General features: G+C 50.3%; 1 protein-coding gene and 1 pseudogene across 5 annotated transcripts in view; both read right to left on the reverse strand.

The window, feature by feature from the left end:
* Positions 1 to 20,099, reverse strand: part of RADIL (Rap associating with DIL domain) — a 65,670-nt gene that overhangs the window by 26,506 nt on the left and 19,065 nt on the right. The gene's annotated exons all lie outside the window — the stretch shown is intronic.
* LOC309854754 (adenosine 5'-monophosphoramidase HINT1 pseudogene) lies at positions 19,291 to 19,785 on the reverse strand (annotated as a pseudogene). Its single transcript has one exon. The product of its transcript is annotated as an adenosine 5'-monophosphoramidase HINT1 pseudogene (transcript).

Below are 20,099 nucleotides of genomic sequence, written 5' to 3' on the forward strand. Positions count from 1 at the left end.
CACCGCGCACTAGGACAGAGCTGCTGAACTTTGTTGTCCTCTGCTCTGGGTGGGGGATGCCAGGTGGCACACAGCCCGACAGAATCCTGGCCAGATTCACCCTCAGAAACCTTCAAAAGCATGGCACATGCCGCTGGCCTGCACAGCGCAGCAATTTTCAGGGCGCTGAGCCCCTGGGGCCCAGGATGCCTGTGATGCGGCTAAGGAGCAGAGAGCAAGGGCTGGGGACCGGGGGGTGTCTGGGGCCTGATGGTGGGGTCTCTGCAACTCCCTCCCCGCACGGGTCAGGGATTTCATTCACAAGGGGGAGACTGGACCGGGAAGCACTGTTCTCCAGCGAAGGAGTTCTAATGAAATAAGAGGGCGGCAGGGTCCACAGCTCCCAAGCCACAGGGAGTCTCGGGGGAAAGCGGTTCGCCCTATGGAAGAGTGCCTCCCCCGGCCTGTGGGCGGAGCGGGTGGAGATGCGCTCCAAGGCCTGGGAGGCCGGAGGACGCCCACTCTCCCATCACACCCGCCACCCGCCCCACGTGGGCCGGACGTGCTGATCCCACAGTTTCCTGCTCCGCTGCGACTGAGCTCAGTGAGGCCAGAGGTTCTGGCCTGATTCTGTAGGTCTGAGGGACACCCAGGAATCTGTACTTGGTAAAAGCACCCAGAAGGCTCTGGAACACGGTAGACAGGCAGAGGAACTCCTGCAGGGTCACTCTCCCTCCTTTGTCCCCAAAGCCCTGTCTATAGAGATGCACGGAGCCCTTGGTAAACTTACTGGACCACCTACCAATTTAACTTGAGTTTTGGATTTCTAATTCTTTTCTCCAGGCAAGTGTGTGTGAGCTCCCGGAAAGGTGGCAGATACGAGCTCCCCACTCCCACCCTGACATACCTGCGCCAGTGGAAAAGCAGAAACACCCAGCAGAGGAGGGAGAGCAGGGGTCTGGGTAATCAGAACCTGGGGAGGGTTTGTGCAGCCCCAGGGCACACACGGGGCCCACCTCGTCCCATTCACAAACAAGGACACACACAGGACCCGTCTTGTGTTCACAACCAAGGATACACACACGGGGACCCACCTTGTCATGTTCACAACCAAGGACACACACATGGCACTATGTCATATTCACAACTAACGAAACACACAGGACCCACCTTGTCATGTTCACAACCAAGGACACACACAGGGCCCACCATGTCATGTTCACAACCAAGGACACACACAAGGGGACCCACCCTGTCATATTCACAACCAAAGACACACATAGGACCCACCTTGTCATGTTCACAACCAAGGACATACACAGGACTGACCTTGTCATGTTAAAACCAAGGACACACACACACCACCTATCTTGTCATGTTAACAACCAAGAAGACACACACAAGACCCACTTTGTCATGTTCACAACTAAGGACACACACACAGGACCCACCTTGTCATGTTTACAACCAACACACAAGGGACCTAACCTTGTCATGTTCACAACCAAGGACACACACGGGGAGCCACCTAGTTGTGTTCACAACCAACAACACACACAGGACCCACCTTGTCGTGTTCACAACCAAGGACACATACACAGGACCCAGCAGGCCACCTAACACTTGCTAATACACACAGGCACCAGACCCAGAAGCAAAGTGATTACTTTCCACATTTTGAGAGGATTACTGAACTCGAGGAGATTCTGAAGCAACTGGAGGCACAACCCAAACAGGAAGCATGGGGCCGCCAGCCTCTCCTGGGTGGTCGGCGTCTGACCCGGGAACTGGGAAGGGGCTCCAAACCTGCAGGTGTGACCGTGATTGAGACCGTGAGAGAATGGTCACATCTGGGACTTGCTTTCCCCTGGCCACCGGCTCTAGCTTGACCCTCACCCGCCCGGGGAGGAGCCCCCCCAGCGTGTGGCTCCGCAGGGCAGGGCTCCCTGGTTCCTCGTCCCCTGCTCGGACATGCTGGGGGGTGGGGAGGCAGCCAGCCGGGCAGGGAAGGAGGAGGTGAGGGTGACACCTGGGCACCACAGCTCTTTGACATGTATCCCCCTCTTCTCGCCCCAACAGACTGGAGCAGATGTCCCCTCTGCTGGTGGAGAGGAGAAGACTGTGCATACCAGGGGTGGCAAAATTAATTTTGAAAACAGTGGGTAGCTGTCACCAGAGCTCCAGTCATGGGCTCGACGCTGGGTCCAGAACAGCGCTGGAAAGAAAAACACAGCTCTTTCCTGAACGTCACTAAGTTCAGGACAATAAATTTAACCTGCTGGTTTTACCTCGGAATCCTGTTTGCTCTTCCCTCTGGGACTCTAAGAGTTTGAAACAATATGTATGATCTGGAAACTTTAGTGTTGTGTGCGCCCGCCGCCGGCCGGGGCTGGAGGTCTCACAGATGTGGTTACCACTGGCAATGGACAGGGCCACAAAACGGTCCTGCGTAAGGGAATTTTACTAGAATTGGGGGAATTAAACTATTTTAAATAATCCCTAAGAACAGTTGGGATACACTCTTAACTAATGCAGAGGGGGCTCAAGAGAGTCCTCTTGAATTAGGATGTCCTTTTGACCTTAGCAAAGGCAGGGGATGGAGTTCTCGGTACCAAGCAATCCTTAAAGTTAATGTTTTGTATTCAAAATACACAAAAAAGAACAACTAACTTACAGATAATTTGGGGAGCACCTACCTACTACATAGCCAGCCTTCTTCTGGGCATTCTGCATTTAATTCTACTTCGTTCTCACATTAAACCCCATAAAGGTTTAATACCGCAGGTGGATGGAAATACATTAGCACAGCTTTTGAGGACCAGTCTGACCACTGGCAGAGAAAATTCTCAACAAAATGTGTACCGAGCCCCCTCCCCCAGCAGGGAGAAGACGAGGATGCTGCTGACCGTTTCTGTTCAACATCACATTGGAGGTCCCCGGGCAGTATAATTAAGTCAGGGAAAACAAAGGAAAGGTCTAAGAATGGAAAAGAAAGAAAGAAAATTATAAGTATTTTGCAAACACTGTGATCGAGTTTCCAGAAACTGTGGAAGGATCTTATGGACAAATTACTAGAATTAGTGAGGTGAGGAGATGTGGCAGGTGTGCACGTCCCATCATGTTTTCACACGGGAGAGACAATGAGAAAAGGATCTGCAAAAGTAATGACACAAAACCACTGCAGAGTAAGTCCATCAGACAAGGTGCAGGACCACGACGCTGAAAACTGCACAGCACTGCTGGCGGAAAGAGAAGTCTTGACACATAGAAAGGTTTATACCAAGCTGATGGAGTGTACGAGGTCAATTCTCTCCAAATTGGTGTGTAAGCCCAATGCAGTGCAGACAGGGTCTCGGCAGGGGTGTGTGTGTGTGTGTGTGTGTGTGTGTGTGTGTGCGTGTGCACAGGGACATGTGCATGAGCGAGTTTGTGCATGTATGTGTGTGTATATGCAAACTGGTAAAATGCATATGGCAATGCAAAGGGTGAGGTAGCCTTGAAGACCAACAACAACACTGAACACTCATACTACCAGATAAGAACCTGTTTTAAGCTACGAGAACTGAGAGAATGGGGCACCGGTATATGGGACAGAATGGGACATATATGGGACAGAAATGAGAGTCCTGGAACAGAACCTCACATCCACAGGAAGGATGGTCTTCTCAATAAATGATACTGAGCCAACTGCATCTCCATACAGAAAAAACATGAATCACGACCCCTACCTCACACCATTCACAAAAATTAACTCCTGATGGATTACAGATCTAGACACGGAGGCAGAACAAGAAAGCACTCAGGATAAAACACAGGCCAAGATGTTCATGACGTTGGGCACACGAAGACTTCTTGCATGGGGGGGAAGGCGTCGCTCACAAAGGGAAGACTGCCCACGGATGCAGTCCTCCGTGAGGTTACAGACCCTGACAAGTACAGCTCTCCAACAGGACGCTCACATTGCTCAGAGAAACAAGAAAGGTTCGGAGGAACTCTAAAAGAATGCTTCTTTTGTCAACCAAACTAAAAATCGGATATAAAGTTTAACTGTGTGGTTTGTGGAATAACAGCGAAAACTGAATTCACAGCCTCACCAAGTTTCCCGTGTGTAAGTTAAGACACTGACTGGGAAAAAGAGGGACCCTAACATTTGGAAGAGGGAAAGCAGGGTGGGCTCCAATGACGCAGAGAAGCTTGAACCCCTGATTCAATCTGAGCCTTACTTACCAAGAGAAGTAGACTGTCTTCCTGAATCTGAAAAAGACCGGCCTTCCCTTGCTTCCAGAACATACAATAACCTCCTGTGGGAGCCACAAGAGGAGGCCTCCCTCTCTGAACACCCACTCCCGCCCTTAAGAGCACACCTCAGTGAGCGACTAAACCCACAGGGGCCAAGTTTCAGTGGAGACCAGAGCAAGAGGAGGATGGGCAGTGAGTCTGGGCTGCAGGCAAGCTGCCCCGACTCTAGGGATCCGACAGCCCCGGGAGAATCTGCGGCCACTCTGGGGTTGGGAGCATGGCTTCTTCTTTGAGAAATAACTCCTGAGCCATTACTGAGTGGGACTTGGAGGGTCTCATAAAGGGCTATGGCAGGACCGGAGACCTGAGTTCCCCTCCCCATCCGGGGTGGTTTCTGCTTTTCTGACACAATCATTGTACTATGAACTTCTCTTCAGAAGAATCCAGAGGCCAAGTGCAGAGTAAGAGGAGACATTTTCAGGACACACATTGGAAAAAGACTCGTCTCCAAAATCAATACGAAAAAGGCAGAGAACCCAACAGATAAGTAGATGAGACTTTGAACAGATACTGCAAGGTAAGAGTGTCCCGAATGGTCTTTAAACATAGGAAAATGTGGTTAGCCTCATTAATCATCAGATTTACAAATTAAAACCACAAAGCAGTACCACTGTACCACTGTGAGAAGAGCTAAAATGGAGAAGACAGGCCGCACCAAGTGTGAGAGAGAAAACGGAACAGCTGGAACTCTCACACCGTCGTTGGGAGGGAGAACAAGCAGGCACACTTAGGAGAAAAAGGTTGAGCAGCATCTCTGGCCGCGGGACGTGCGCGTGCCCACTGCCCCCGGCCCCGACTCCAGCGCCAGGTGCACACTTTATTTACTTATTTGAAAGAGCACGAGAAGGAGGAGGGGCAGAGTGAGAAGCAGACGCCCCACCGAGCAGGGAGCTTGATGTGGGGCTCGACTCTGGGACCCCGGAATCATGACCTAAGCCAAAGGCGGTCACCCGACCACCTGAGCCCCCCCAGGTGCCCCTCCCAGGTGCAGACTTGACAGAAGCGCACGCGTCATCACAACACGGGCCCAGCAGCACCACCCGACTGAGCCCAGCCTGGAAACAAGCCGAGTGTGTGTCAGCAAGAGAATGGCCGCACAAACCGTGCGCACTCACACGTCGCAGTACTGTACCGCAATGATAACGAGGGACCCGCTTCCCTAAGCAGCAATGTGAGCACGTCTTCAGAATAGGATATTAAGGAAAAAAACAAAACAAAACAAAACAAACAAACAAACAAAAAAGCAAGGCCAGAGACATCAAAGTCTCCAGCAAGACAATGGCAAACCAAATCCAGCAAGAGATAAAAAGGAGGGTACATCACCACCGAGCGGGATTTATGCCAGAACGCAAGGTGGATTTAACACACAAAAAGCAATCAATCACTGGAAGGCACCAAATCCAGAGACTACGAGCCTACGCCATGCGATCCTTTCCACAGACACAGCACAGTGCTCGGGACGCCTGGGACAGCTGAGGAAGGGTCTCCGCAAATCCTCTTCCCAAAGACCCACACTCTCAAAACAGCTGAAACGACACTACCGCGTAGGCAAAAACCACAGGGCTGCTATCACTGAAAAGCGGGAAGGCAGCCGGGAGGAAATCAGGACAGGGACTTGAGAGAGGGAAAGGCAAAGGCTGAGTCAGAGTGACCTGATGGGGACGGCACAGCATGACCCGCCCAGGAGCCAAGCCAGCAGGGACGCACCGGGACATGCGGGGACACGCCTGTCCTCCAGGCACAGCTCGGCTGCGCAGTGCTGGCCTCATACCGCTTTCCCCGAGGCCAGCCCCCCGTGCTCTCCGCCCTCACCTGCACACGGTCCCCTCCCCAACTGCCGCCACACATACCCCACCCTGGCCTCTCCAGGGCAGAGAGGACACAACCTGGCTGGCAGGGGGGCCCTGGAGGAGACCCTGGGGACCCCAGAAGCCAGGCACACGGCACAGAGACCACTCACAGTAGCCGTCTACACCAGCCTAGTCTACCCCAGCGGTTCTGAAAACGGGCTGCCACCAGGAGGGGCTGAGTCATGTCCGCTCCCTCCTGGGCACACGCAGGCTGTCCGCAGTGGGCGCCCACCGTCCACTGCCAGCCCTGCGGCCTCCGCTGCCCCCGGCTCCACCGCCATCGCGCACTGCCAGCTCTCCCCCCAAGGAGCTGCCAAATGCTTGCTTCCTGCCGGTGACCCAGGGACTCGATTCCCGGGGAAAATGCAGATGTCCTGAGCTCCCTTTCTCTCCATGTACCCTGGGAGAATCCAGGAAAACTTCCACAGGAACAACGCGCCCCCCGCCCCCCGGATCTCTGTAGCAGCCCTATCCCTTCAGCGGGGTCAGACGGACACTAATAGTTCAGCATACTAATCTGTGTCTGCTCTCATGCGCTTGCAGTATCTCAAATCCAAGCACACCGGTATGGAATGAGAAATATAAACACTTGATAAACATCATAAAAGCGGTCGACCTCGCAAATCCTCTGGGAACACAAACTGCTGCCCCGAGAAACCGTGCTCCCCTGTCAAACCAGCAGACAATTTTAAGTGACGGAATCACGCGATGCTGAGGATACGGAGATGCACATTCTCAGAAACTGCTGGTGGGGACGGAAAGTGGCCCTGACCCACCCCCAGCTTTAAAAGTAGCTCTCAAGGGGTGCCTCGGTGTCTCAGTGGTTAAGCGTCTGCCTTCGGCTCAGGTCATGATCCCAGGGTCCTGGGATCGAGCCCCACATCGGGATCCCCGCCTAGCAGGGAGCCTGCTTCTTCCTCTGCCCTTCCTTCACCCTGCTGGTGCTCGCTCTCTTGCTGTGTCTCTGTCAAATAACTAAATAAAGTCTTTTTAAAAATAAAAAATAAAAATAGCTCTCAAGATATGTTAGCTCTACCACTATCAGAGAGAGACAAAGCAGTATCTAGAGACGCCTCCTTCCTTCCACAAAGCAATTCTACTTTTAGGCTGCTGTCCTTCAGAAATAATCAGAAAGGAATCAAACATTTATGTACAAGGATGCTTATATAAGCTTATTTATGAACAAAAATGGGAACTATTCTTAACTCCAATAGAGATATGGCAGGTATCACTCACCGGCATTAAAAATTATGTTCCCCTGGGGCGCCTGAGTGGCTCAGTGGGTTAAGCCTCTGCTTTCGGCTCAGGTCATGATCTCAGGTCCTGGGATCGAGCCCCGCATCGGGCTCTCTGCTCAGTGGGGAGCCTGCTTCCTCCTCTCTCTCTGCCTGCCTCTCTGCCTACCTGTGATCTCTGTCTGTCAAATAAATAAAATCTTAAAAAAAAAAATTATGTTCCCTGGGGTGCCTGGGTGGCTCAGTGGTTTAAAGCCTCTGCCTTCAGCTCAGGTCATGATCTCAGGGTCCTGGGATCGAGCCCTGCATTGGGCTCTTTGCTCAGCAGGGAGCCTGCTTCCCCCTCTCTCTGCCTGCTTCTCTGCCTACTTATGATCTCTGTCAGAGATCAGATCAAATCTTTAAAAAAATTATGTTCCCAATATGAGCAAATAAATAAAAGTTTATAAAAAGGGCATATAAAGAACACAAAATATATAATGAAATGCCCATTTAAAAAAAAAGGGATATAACTATGTATATTTAGTTGTGTAAGAAAGTAAATACGACACTGAGCCTGGAACAATAGGCGGGGACATTTTGGTGATTTTTAGTCTCTTCTTTATACTTTCCCTATTTTCCAAATTTTCGACAATAGGAATGTCATTTTTTAAGCAGAGAAACTGCATTTTTAAAAATTTTTATTCTATTTTACTTAAATACAGTTAATTACCATACAGTATAGCATTAGTTTCAGAGGTAGAGGTCAGGGATTCGTCAGTTGCACGGAACACCCAGCGCCCCTTCCATCCCGTGCCTTCCTTCATGCTCGTCACCCAGGTACCCCCTCCCCGCCTCCGAGACACTGCATTTTAAAGCACTGATGAGCATTATTTCCGTGGTAAAACCTGGACCCTCTCCCATTAATTCGAGCCTCATGAGGAAGTAACATCCCCTCTTTAGAAGGAACTAATAACTCAATTAAGATCATGGGTAACCGAGTAGATAAAATGCTCAAGCTATTTATCAATCAGTGACAGACAGACAGACTGTGAAGAGCCTTCCAGAACCGTGGCAAAAAAAACACAGCGGTGTGGCAGAAGCAAGAATGTTATTTAGCTGAACCCAAGGCCCCGTCTGGTTCCCCCAAGATGACGAGATGGCGCTAAGTCTTCTCTCAGGAAGGACCGAGCGACACGTGACAGCTAGCACACACAGACGCGGCTGACCCCGGGCCACTTTCGGCTCCAGCCACAGCCAGTGGGCGTCCCCTGAGTCCAGAGGCAGAAGCAGTTCCTCCTAGCAAAGCAGAGCAGTCCCGTTGCTCTTAAGGAAGCCTGCCCCCAGAGAAGCGCAGCCCCCCCCCACCCCGCAATTCTGCATCTCCACCGCCCCCCACTGCTGCCCTGGAATGAGCTCCCCTTGCTCAGCGCTCACCGCGGGCTGGAAGAGACGGTGGAGGCTGCTGCTTTGAAAGTGGAGCAAAAAGACAAAGATGAGAAACTAGGAGACCAAAAATCAGAAAAACAGATCCAGGACTTGAATAACAGAAGAGCCAAAAGAAATCATCAAGGCAGTAACATAGCTTTTCAGAACTGAAGATCATGAGTTTTTAGACTAAAATGGCCCATCCAAAGTCCAACACATAAGAGAGACTAAAAACGCATGAAGGGGGACGCCTGGGTGGCTCAGTCGGCTAAGTGGCTGCCTTTGGCTCAGGTCATGATCCCAGGGTGCTGGGATCAAGTCACGCATCAGGCAGAGAGACTGCCTCTCTCTCTGCCTCTGCCTGCTGCTCTGCCTGCTTGTGTGCTCTCTCTCTCTCTCTGACAAATAAATAAAAATTTAAAATTTAAAAAATAATAAAAATGCATGAAGGGTCAAGATATGCAACCATAATTTTTTAAATGAAAAGGTAAGACTAACCCCAGAGTCCAAATACACCCTCCCAAGGCGCACAGGTCACCGTTCAGGGCAAGGCTGGGGCACATAAAGAAATTATGTGCTTCCAGGAGAAGAAAGCCACTGAGCATGAGGGGTGAGGAAGCACAGTATCTAGCAGCTTTTCAGAGGGGCACTGGAAGTTACCAGAAATGGGCCAACACCGTCAAAGTTCTAGGAAGATCCAGGAAGAACGTTGTTTTCAACTCTACATCCAGATAAATATTGAGCATTAAGCAAGATAATGATCTTTTGAGACATACAGGGTCTTAAGCAATTTTAATTCCCATGCGCACTTTCTCAGGAAGCCACCGGGGAGACACCCCACCAAGAGAGAGGCGTATAACCTAGAACAAGGAAGGGAGAACCAGAAGAAACAGGGGGTCCCTCCCCAGGAAGAGGCATGCGAACCATGGCTACAGGCTTCAGGGACAGCCAGCCCAGACTGAAATAAGGCAGGAGACTCCAAAACCCTGGAGCCGATCAAATATGCCATATGTCCGAGCATCTTTTCATCTTTTTCTTTAATATATAGATTCTTTATTTTTAAAAAGATGTGTATATATCTTTGTATAGACAAAGGCAGGGGAGGGACAGAGGGAGAAACAGACTTGCCACTGAGCAGAGAGCCAAATGTGGGACTCGATCCCAGGACCCTGGGATCATGACCTGAGCTGAAGACAAATGCTTAACTAACGGACCCACTCCGGCGTCCCCAGATACCTGAACATCTTGAAATAAGGTAATGGGCAGAGAGCTAGGGAATACTGCATTAGCGAGAAATACCAAGAAAAAAACAAACAATAATGACAATAATTAATTTCAAAAGAAACTAAAGGTTGGGCAGGAAGGAAAAGTGCACCCTGGTTCCTAATCCAACCACCGCTCGGACTGACTGCACGGGAGTGCGCACGGCAGCTGGATGTTTGAACAAGAGCCATTCCAGCCTTCACAGTAGAAAGTCACTACATGTGCCCAAAATTTAAAAAAAAAATCAAGTAGTAGTAGGATAAGCTTGTTATTTTAAGCTGTGGAATTAATGGAATTAAATGACTAGAAAGAAATAGTTCACCGATGAGAATGATTTCCTTGGAGGAGCGCAAAATTGGGAAGAAGGGCAGGCTGGGGCAGGGAAATCCACGTGTGGTCTTTGTGGTTTTGTTTTAATTTTTCTATTTTTTTAAATAATTTTTTTATTTTTAATTTATTTGACAGAGAGAGATCAGAAGTAGGCAGAGAGGCAGGTGGAGAGAGAGAGGAGGAAGCAGGCTCTCTGCTCAGCAGAGACTTGATCCCAGGACCCTGAGATTATGACCTGAGCCGAAGGCAGAGGCTCAACCCACTGAGCTACCCAGGCGCCCCTATGGTTTTGTTTTTAATGATGACTGCCTTAACTGTGCACCTATGTAACTTTGGTGAAAATAATTTTTTTTTCAAGTAAGCTCCATACCCAGCACAGAGCACAATGTGGGGCTTGAACTCATGACCCTGTGATCAAGACCCAAGCCAAGATCAGACCCCAGCTGAGATCAAGAGTTGTATGCTTTGGGGGGGTCTGGGTGGCTCAGTCGGTTCAGCATCTGCCTTCGCGTCCTGGGATCAAGCCCTGCACTGGGCTCCCTGCTCAGCGGGGAGCCTGCTTTTCTCTCTTACTCTCCCTCTGTTCTCTATATCTCTCAAGTAAATAAATAAAATCTTAAAAAGAAAGAAAGAAAGAGTTGTATACTTAACCAACCGAGCCACCAGGCATCCCAATAAGTAAATGTTTTTAAACATATATCCTCTTCGGGGCGCCTGGGTGGCTCAGTGGGTTAAGCCTCTGCCTTCGGCTCAGGTCATGATCCCAGGGGCCTGGGATCGAGTCCCGCATAGGGGGTCTCTGCTCAGCAGGGAGCCTGCTTCTCCTCATCTCTCTCTGTCTGTCTCTCTGCCTATTTGTGATCTCTATGTCAAATAAATAAATAAAATCTTTAAAAAGACAAAAAAAAAACCATATATCCTCTTCAATCTACTAAACGAATGAATGAATGTACACACTCAGGGTCAACATGTCATCCATTCCTAGATACACTTTTCTTTACATTTCAAATTCTTGCCATTATTTGCATCTTTGAAAGTGGTAAGGTGTCCTGTATGCACACGGCTGGTCAGCCTGGCCATAACTTGGTTGTCACTCCCCGCGAGGCCGGGGGTCGGAGGAGATCCTACAATATTTCAGTCAGTTACGGATTATTTGAAGAAGGAGCATGAGTGCGGGCTGTCACAATACAAAACTCACAGAATTTCATGCCAACTGCTGGGAAGAAGGCCGCAGAGATCACAGAGGGGCCCTCTCTGTGCTCCCGAGGGCAGAGAAGAGGCCACTGTGTGCACAGGGGCACATCCATGGCCCGGGCTTGAAAAGAAGAATCAGACACTGGACTTATTTCACTCGCCTTTATCTTTTCATGTATTCGCAAAACAAATACTGATGAAAATCCACATTTAATGGGGCACCTGGGTGGCTCAGTGGGTTAAGCCACTGCCTTTGGCTCACGTCATGATCCCAGGGTCCTGGGATTGAGCCCTGCATCGGGCTCTCTGCTCAGCAGGGAACCTGCTTCCTCCTTTCTCTCTGCCTGCCTCTCTGCCTACTTGTGATCTCTGTCAAATAAATAAATAAAATATTAAAAAAAAGAAAAAATCCACATTTAAATAAATCTTTAGGTTTACTAGAGCTCTTTAGGGCAGTACGAAACTAAGAATCCTAAGTAATAGTGAAGCATTGTGTCCGGTTTAACTAAAAGTCCTTTTCATTTTAGTGGTAAGTAATACATATTATTATCTATTTTAGTGGTAAGTCATGCACAGTCCTGTATTGTGAAATTGTTCTTAATGATCCCAAAACATACACAGCACTCCATCCACACCATGGAATATTCTTTAAATCCTGAAGTGAATGAATGGGAACTGTAATGGGGGGGGGGGGTTCTCCATCTCTGACAAATAAATAAAATCTTCCAAAAAAAAAGACGTAGAAGGAGTTTGGCAGGAAAATCAAGTATGCGATCCCATTCCTAAAAACAACAGACTTTGACCCAAAGCCCGTGCGTGTGCCTGCTTCAGTAGGATCTGCACCAGACTGCCCAAGCGCAGAGAAACTACAGAAGACCACTGAGGGAGGCCAGACTCTAAGACGACGCCCATCACCTCCACCTCCTGGGATTACTCCCATCGTTGTGTTCGAGGGCCAAGAGATTCTGTAGATCTGAGTGAGGCCCCGACCAGGTTGATCTTAAGATACAAGGACAATCCAGCGGGCCCGACCTAATGTGAGTGCCTTCAAAGCAAGGAGTTTTCTCCAGCCAGTCACAGAAAACAGAGACCTGACCTCTGAGAAGGGTTTGAACAAGCGGGTGCTCCACTGTGGGGCTAGGAGGGGTCCCTGGTTAACAGCTAGCAGAAGGCAAGGCAGAGGTCAGATGGGGACCTCAGTCCTGCAACCCCAAGGAACGCCATGCTGCCAGTAGCCCATGGCTTGAGAGCCTGGAGCCACCAAGTGAGCGAGGATCCTGCTACCCGGCGCCAGCCTCCCGACCCGTGACACCGTGAGACACTAGAAGGCATTAGATGCGCAGCTGTTTGTTGCACAGATGACAGTGGACTTGTGTGCTGCGAAGTGAGGCACTGCTGTGACCGACACGTACAACAGGGAAGGTACTCCAGAGTCGGGCAGAGGGTGGAAGCCGGAAGAATCCGGGGAGCACGGCAGAAAGAGCCCCGACGGCCTTCAGCAGGCTAGTCAGAGGAAGGCGGGCGGGAAAGACGCTGCTGTAAGGGCTTGTAAGAGAGTGAGCACTTCCCCAAAGTGCCTCCGAGGAAGCACAAACGGCTGGGAGCGGCGTGTCCCAGGCATCCGGACTCGGAGCGGGCGGCAGCAGAGGCTCACGAGGACACGGGGGATGTGCCCCCAGCAGCCTGGAAGGGGGACTGGTCGTGCGGAAGCACGACCTGTAACCGAAGGGCCCGATCGGATCACTCAGCAGAAGCCACCTGCTTTCCGCTGGCTCCCCGCCTCGAGAGGCCGAGAGGAGAGAAGCAAAGAGCTCAGGGTCCACAGGGAGCCCCGCTGCAGGACAGCAAATGCTCAGCCTCCCCGCAGACGGAGGAGGAGACCCCGCCTCGGGGGAGTGTGGCACAGAGACGAGGCTCACTGTCCCGCTCAAGCCTCTTTCGGCGCCTCGGAAGGGCCTGAAGGTCTGAGCGCTGGGCCACACAGAGCCCCTGTGGAGAGACCAACTCGGGGTGCCCCTCAGCCGTTCTCCCCACCCACCCAGGGGCGCTGCAGCAGCTCGCGAGCACCTGCACATCTCAGCAGAAGCTGGAAGCGGAGAAGGGCCATGTCAGGAGCGTGGTCTGTGGCGGGGGTCTATGTGACAGGTGAAGGCCCCTGGGGTCCCGGCCGGGCTGGGCCTCCAGGTGCCCAAGCACAAGCAGCTCAGACAAAGGCAGAGTGAGCTAGGCGGGTAAGGAGACCCCGCCTTAGCTGTGGCCAGAGGGAGTCACTCGCTGGGCTGCGGAGGAGTCCCAACTTTCAGGAAAATGCGAGGCTGGCTCAGAGCCCAGCGGACGGCAGGCGGAGTCGTTCCAGGCCTTGAAATGCAACCACAGACTCCAGCTGCGGTTTGCCTGGCTGGATTTCAAACACCGCCAGCGACTCCACCTCGCCGTCCACGGCCTCTTTCTAACCCGGAGCACCGGGATCCTTGTCCTGCACCTGGCCAGCCACGGCCTGCCGGGGGCCTCCGGTCCCACAGGCCGGCAGGTGGGGAGGCTGGCGCCCTACACCTGGGGGCTGTGCTTACTGGATGGACTTGGGCCCCTGCTCCGCGCCCGACTCCCACGATGTACCCGACAAGCATTTGCACTTGAACGGACACATGACGGCATGAGGCTGTGGGGCCCGGAGGGGTGGGAACGTTCTGCCATTGCTACGGTTATAGAAGTGGATCTCGGGTAGCCAGACCGAAGATGACCCCCCACGACCCTTGCCCTTGTAGCGTCACCTCCCCTGAACACGGAGGAACCCGTCCATGTGGAAACCGTCACGCCCTGAGCGATGGTCTGCTTTAGGGCAAAAGAGGTTTTTGCAGATGGGACTGATCAGTTCACTCTGGGTTCATCTAAAGGGAGATTATCTGGGGGTGGGGGTAAAAGCCAAGAGGAAGGCAAAGATTCGAAGAACCAGGGAGGGCTGGTCCAACACTGTTGACCTGCAGGGGTGGGGGGCCATGTGGAAAGGAGATGGGGGCCAGCAGGGAAGTGGGAACCTCAGTCCTCTGACCGCGAGGAAACAAATTCTGCCAACAGGAAGGCTGAGCCTCCTGACACGAGCTTAGCCTGGGTGACGTCTTGGATTTGACCTTGCGGTGCCTGGAGATCCCAGCCACACCACAACAGACTTCCAACCCAGGAGCTGAGGCCTGGGTGCCGTGCTTACAGAACGCTATCCTATGGCAAGAGAAAATGAACACAGGCCCATACCACGTTATTACCAGGGAAATCAGGAAGCATCACAACGGCGGAGGCACTGATGTGAGATGGCAGAATTCCGTGGCACAAAAAAGTTTCTATCATGTGAGCAGATTTATGGAAAATTATACATGAGTGAATTTGTTAGCATTAAGAGACGTGGTTTTTAAAAAAGATTTTATTTATCTACTTGACAGATAGGGATCCCATGTAGGGAGAGAAGCAGGCGGCGGAGCAGGGGAGGGGAGCCCGATGTGGGGCTTGATCCCAATAACCAGGGATCATGACCGGAGCAGAAGGCAGAGGCTTTAACCCACTGAGCCACCCAGGCGCCCCAAGAGAGGTGTTTGTTCCCTAAAATACAACAATCTAATCAGGACCAGTCAGCTGACTGTGGACAAGGACAGCATTGCTACTGAAGACGACAGACACTGGCCGCGCGGGGCACACACAACTGAGAAAGAAACTGTTCAGCCAACCTCTGACCAAAAAGAACCCAGAGGTGGGGGTTTCTGAAGCTACTCTGGTCCTGAAAGCGTCGGTTGGTTCCAGGCAGCAAGAGCAGGGGTGCAGCAAGAAACCAAAGCCCCGGGCTCGCCATGCTGGAGGGCCCACTAGAGAGACCCTCCCCGCTTTCCCACCCTTACATTCTCTGGCTCGGGCTTCGTAAACTGCTGCTTCTCCTTCTGTCCTCTGGAGCTCTCGGGGGAGCAGTATTGGAATTATCTTGTCCTCAGCGTGAGGAAGAACTGGCCTGTTCAGACGCAGGGTCTGGGGTCCGCACGGCGGGCTGGGTCTGGGCGTGCGTCCGAACTGCTCACACTCTCTCCCTCACTCTCTCCGCCAGGGAGACTGTCCAGGAGTTCAGGCTTTGCTCACGCACTACTTCCAGCTTGCACCACCAGTCTTTCCAAAGAACCTACTTTTCATTTTATTGATCCTCTCCCCTGTGCGTTTTCTGTTTGCTTTCTGCTCTGTACTGTCTACTTGCTTCTCTCACGGAGGCTATTAGACATGTATTTGTACCTGACGCAGTAGGCAGGGAGCTCATCAGTGTCCGGGCTTCATTCAGTATAAGCATGTAAAGCAATGGCCCTCCTTGGGGGCACCTGTGTGGCTCAGTCAGTTGAGCGTCTGACTCTTGGTTTCAGCTCAGGTCATGATCTCAGGGTCATGAGACTGAGCCCCGTGTCCGGCTCCACGCTCAGCACAGAGTCTGCTTGAGAGACTCTCTGCCCCTCCCCCTACTTGTGCTAGGTCTCTAAAATAAATACAATCTTGGGGGCATCTGGGTGGCTCAGTGGGTTAAAGCCTCTGCCTTTGGCTCGGGTCATGATCCCAGGGTCCTGGGATCGAGCCCCGCATTAGGCTCTCTGCTCAGCAGGGAGACTGCTTTCCCCCCTCTCTCTGCCTGCCTCTCTGCCTACTTGTGATCTCTGTCAAATAAATAAAATCTTAATAAAATAAAATCTTAAAAAAAGAAGCTATCCCTCTCCTTTCAAATCCCACATCAGCTGCCTCCCCCAAGTTCTGATCCACACTGAAGTCTTCCTTGATTCCTGAGTTACTTGGAAGTGTTTGAACGTCTACGTATCTGAGTGCTGTGTGGGAGACGGCCATCAGTGCTGGGCAGGACCCATTCTCTCCTCCTCCCTAACAGCAGCACGGTGAGCAATGACGAGGTAACACGCCCAGCTCACAAAAACTACCTTTCCCAGTCTTCCCTGCAGATCGTCAGGGCCACGTGACAAAGGTCCGGTCAGTGAGCGAGGACGGCATGTTCCCACTGGGACTTCTAGGAAAGTTCCACAGGAGGATGATACGGTTGGCAAAGACATCTTGCCCGGCCCCCTCTTCCTGCTTCAAATGCTGATGTGATGGCAGTGGCCTTGGGATCATCCTGCGCTGGAGGGGACCTTCTGGACTGCAGGCATGATCTAGAAGGGTGGGGCTGAACATAGCAGCAGCTGTGATGACCCCGACTACCGCTGCCGATAGAAAGAAAAGAAACCTGTCTCGGGCTCAGCTCGTTACCTAATGCAGCTCCTGACACTTCTAAGAGACCACTGTGGTACTGGGGTTTTGATCACAGAATAGTCACACGTCTGAGAGCATTTATAACTTAGACCAACAATAAAACGAACACTGCTTCATCCACCACCTAACCTGAAAAAGGCAGAACATTTCTAGGCTCACTGTGTTCTTGAAACTACACCTCCCTGTCTCTCCCCACCTCTCATCTCACCAAAGGGAAGCACTACCCCGGATTCTGTGATTAACGTTCCCTTTTACAGTTGGATCATGCAGTTTTGCATCCCTAAGTTATACTGCTCTACTTTGTACCCCACTATTTTTCTGCAATTGTCTTGTTTACTCCAGGTTACGAGCTAGCTCTACGCTGGCATGAAGCTACGACTCATTTGACCTCACAGCTCTACGCTGTTCGTTGCATGAAGACACCACCATCTATCCATTCCCCCATTTATGGGTTTGTGGGTTATTTCAAGCTTTAAGCTATTACAAAATGCTGCTCCCAACACTCCTGTACGTGTCTCCTGGTAATCCATGGAACAGAGTCTCTAGGAGAGTGCTTCCGACTCTTCTGACACCACAGCATATGTAGAAAATGCCATTTACATGCACACTGGAGGAAAACTGGAGGCATGTAGCACTCTGGAGGCAGCTGCAGAGGCGGCCCACAGAAAGGCATGTTTAAGGTTCGGGGGACCAGTAAAAGGAATCACAGCAATGCCACACAGCCTGGTGGCAGAGACATGCATGACCAGGCCAATGGTGCTGGTTAAGTCCAAACTGTCTCCCAAGGGGCAGAGAGCACTTCCCACTTCCACAGTCCCATGTTAGAGCTCCCTCGGCTCCCCCTCGTCCACAAGCCTGCATGTTGTCAGACTGATGTTCTGTAGGACCAGTTGCTGTGGTCTTACCATGTTTCCTCACCGCTACAGAGATGGGGCATCTTTCTGCATTCCTAGCTCCTCTTCTGAGAAGCCTATGTACTTCTCTTGCCCATGTTTGACTGGGGAGTTTCATCTTGAACAGACTGTTTCTGGCACCCTTGATACAGTCCAGATAGTAATCATTTGGCGGCTTTATGTATTCTATAATCTCCCTGCGCGGGCTTGTTTTTCACTTTTCACTCTTAATTATTTATGACAATTAAGAGATTCTGTGCATCAGTCTTTAATGGTTTCAGTCATTTTTGGGCATCTTCTTTAAGAAACTCTTCTCTATGTTATTTGTTATTGAATAAAATAAAACCTGTTTTGTAATCAGAGACTATGCTCTATGAATCTGACGTTCTGTAATATGCGGAGTCTTATTTTCTGATCAAGCAGGAGGCTAATTTTTGCACACGTCCAGGGCATATTTGAGAATGATACACACTTTCCAATAGTTGGCTGGAAGGTGCTCTAACAGATGTCCAATAGATCAGGGATGACCAACACTGGCCAGTGGGGGATGGTAACAAATCCAGCCCCGGCCATCTGCGTACATATTGTGGCCGCTTGCACTCCACAAAGCCAGGGTTAAGCAGTTGAGACAGAGACCGTATGGCCTCACGATGCTGAAAATATTTACTATCTAGCCCTTTATAGGAGCTTGCCAACCTCTCACGTTCAAAACTGTTACCCCTGTCCTTTTATTTTTTTATTTTTTTGTCTGCTTGGTAATGGAAGAGCTGCTTTAAAATCTTTTATGACAATGATACTTTGCAATTTCTGCTAATCCTCACTTGTTATGTTACTTTATGTTGAGGCTCATTTATTGTGTGCAAATAAGTTTCAAATTGTTCAATGTTCATGGTATATCATTTATTCTACCACTAGAACAGTGGTCACTTTTTGTCCCTAGTTATTATTTGCTCTGAAATCTGCCTGGGTGACATTGTCACTCTACCAGTCTCTCTTCCTTAGCGTGAATTATTTCCATTCTTTTCTATCTTAACTTTTGGATGTGTCTCTCGTATATAGCATACAGCTGCGCTCAGTTATTCTGTGTAATCCGATGCGCACTTCTTAGTCAGAAAGTCTGGTCCATTCATTATGTATAGTGACACATACTTGGTTTCATTTCCACCCTCTTAGACTGTATTTTCTTTTTACCTATTTTTTCCTATGTTCTGCCCCCCTTTTTTCTTGCCTTTTTTTTTAAAAAAAAATTATTTATTTATTTGTCAGAGAGAGAGAGAGAATGCACAAGCAGGCAGAGAGGCAGAGAGAGAGCAGGTTCCCCACTGAGCAAGGAGCCCGATGTGGGACTCGATCCCCTGACCCTGGGATCATGACCTGAGCCGAAGGCAGTGGCTTAACCAAATGCACCACCCAGGCATCCCTTGCCTTCTTTTGATTAAAATTTTTGCTCCATTTTTTTTACCTAATAAAGGTTTGGTTTTTTTTTTTTTTAAAACCATGCAACACTGTCTTTTATTATGTATGGCTTTTAAAAATTATTTCCTCAATCTCTCCATACAGAGGCAAAAGAAAGTATATCATTTAACCTACAGAACTGGGAAATATTGACCACTGCCTAGAGGAGGGAAAATCAACCCTAAACAAGCTTAACCAGGAGGCCAATTCATCTGCCGACCTCCAAGGACATGGAGATGAAAATGATAGACAGACTGTGCCCCATCTGAACCTTCATTCACCACCACTCGATAACCCTTCTTCAGGCCCCAATCAGCAGCACATTTCTTGCCAACAATCATTAAATGTCCAAGAAGACTTTCATCATCATCTTCTGCTACAGAAATCTGGGATATATGTTTCTTGGGTATCACCAGAAAATGAGTTGGTGCTTGAGGGGAAATGTCATGGAAAGCAAGACACTGGTCATCCTCAAAAATGATTTTGGCTGGGATTTCCGTGCGAATGATCTTCCCGAAGATTGTGTCGCCACCAGGCCGCGCGGCCAGAGCCTTGGTGATCTCATCTGCCATCTCGGCCTCCCTCCCGCGTGGACGTCCTGGGCAGAAGCTCGAGAGGAGGGAGCTACCTAATGAAGTTTTAACGCTTTCACATGTTCCCCTAGCATGATAACATGAATTCTAGACTTAATATAGTCAAAAATTCCATCAGTGTCTTAACCCTCCTCTGCAACAATGTAAGAGCAACTGAACTTTTTTTTTTTTTTTTTTTTTTTTTTTTTTTTTGAGAGGGAGAGAGAAATGGAGCAGAGGGAGAGGGAGAAGCTGACTCCCTGTTGAGCAGAGAGCCTGACATGGGGGCTCGATCCAGGGACTCCAAGATCAACATGACCTGAGCCTAACTAAAGCAGACACTTAACC

The sequence above is a fragment of the Mustela nivalis genome (genome assembly GCF_964662115.1).
Source record: "Mustela nivalis genome assembly, chromosome: 19".
In the NCBI taxonomy this organism is placed as follows: Eukaryota; Metazoa; Chordata; class Mammalia; order Carnivora; family Mustelidae; genus Mustela; species Mustela nivalis.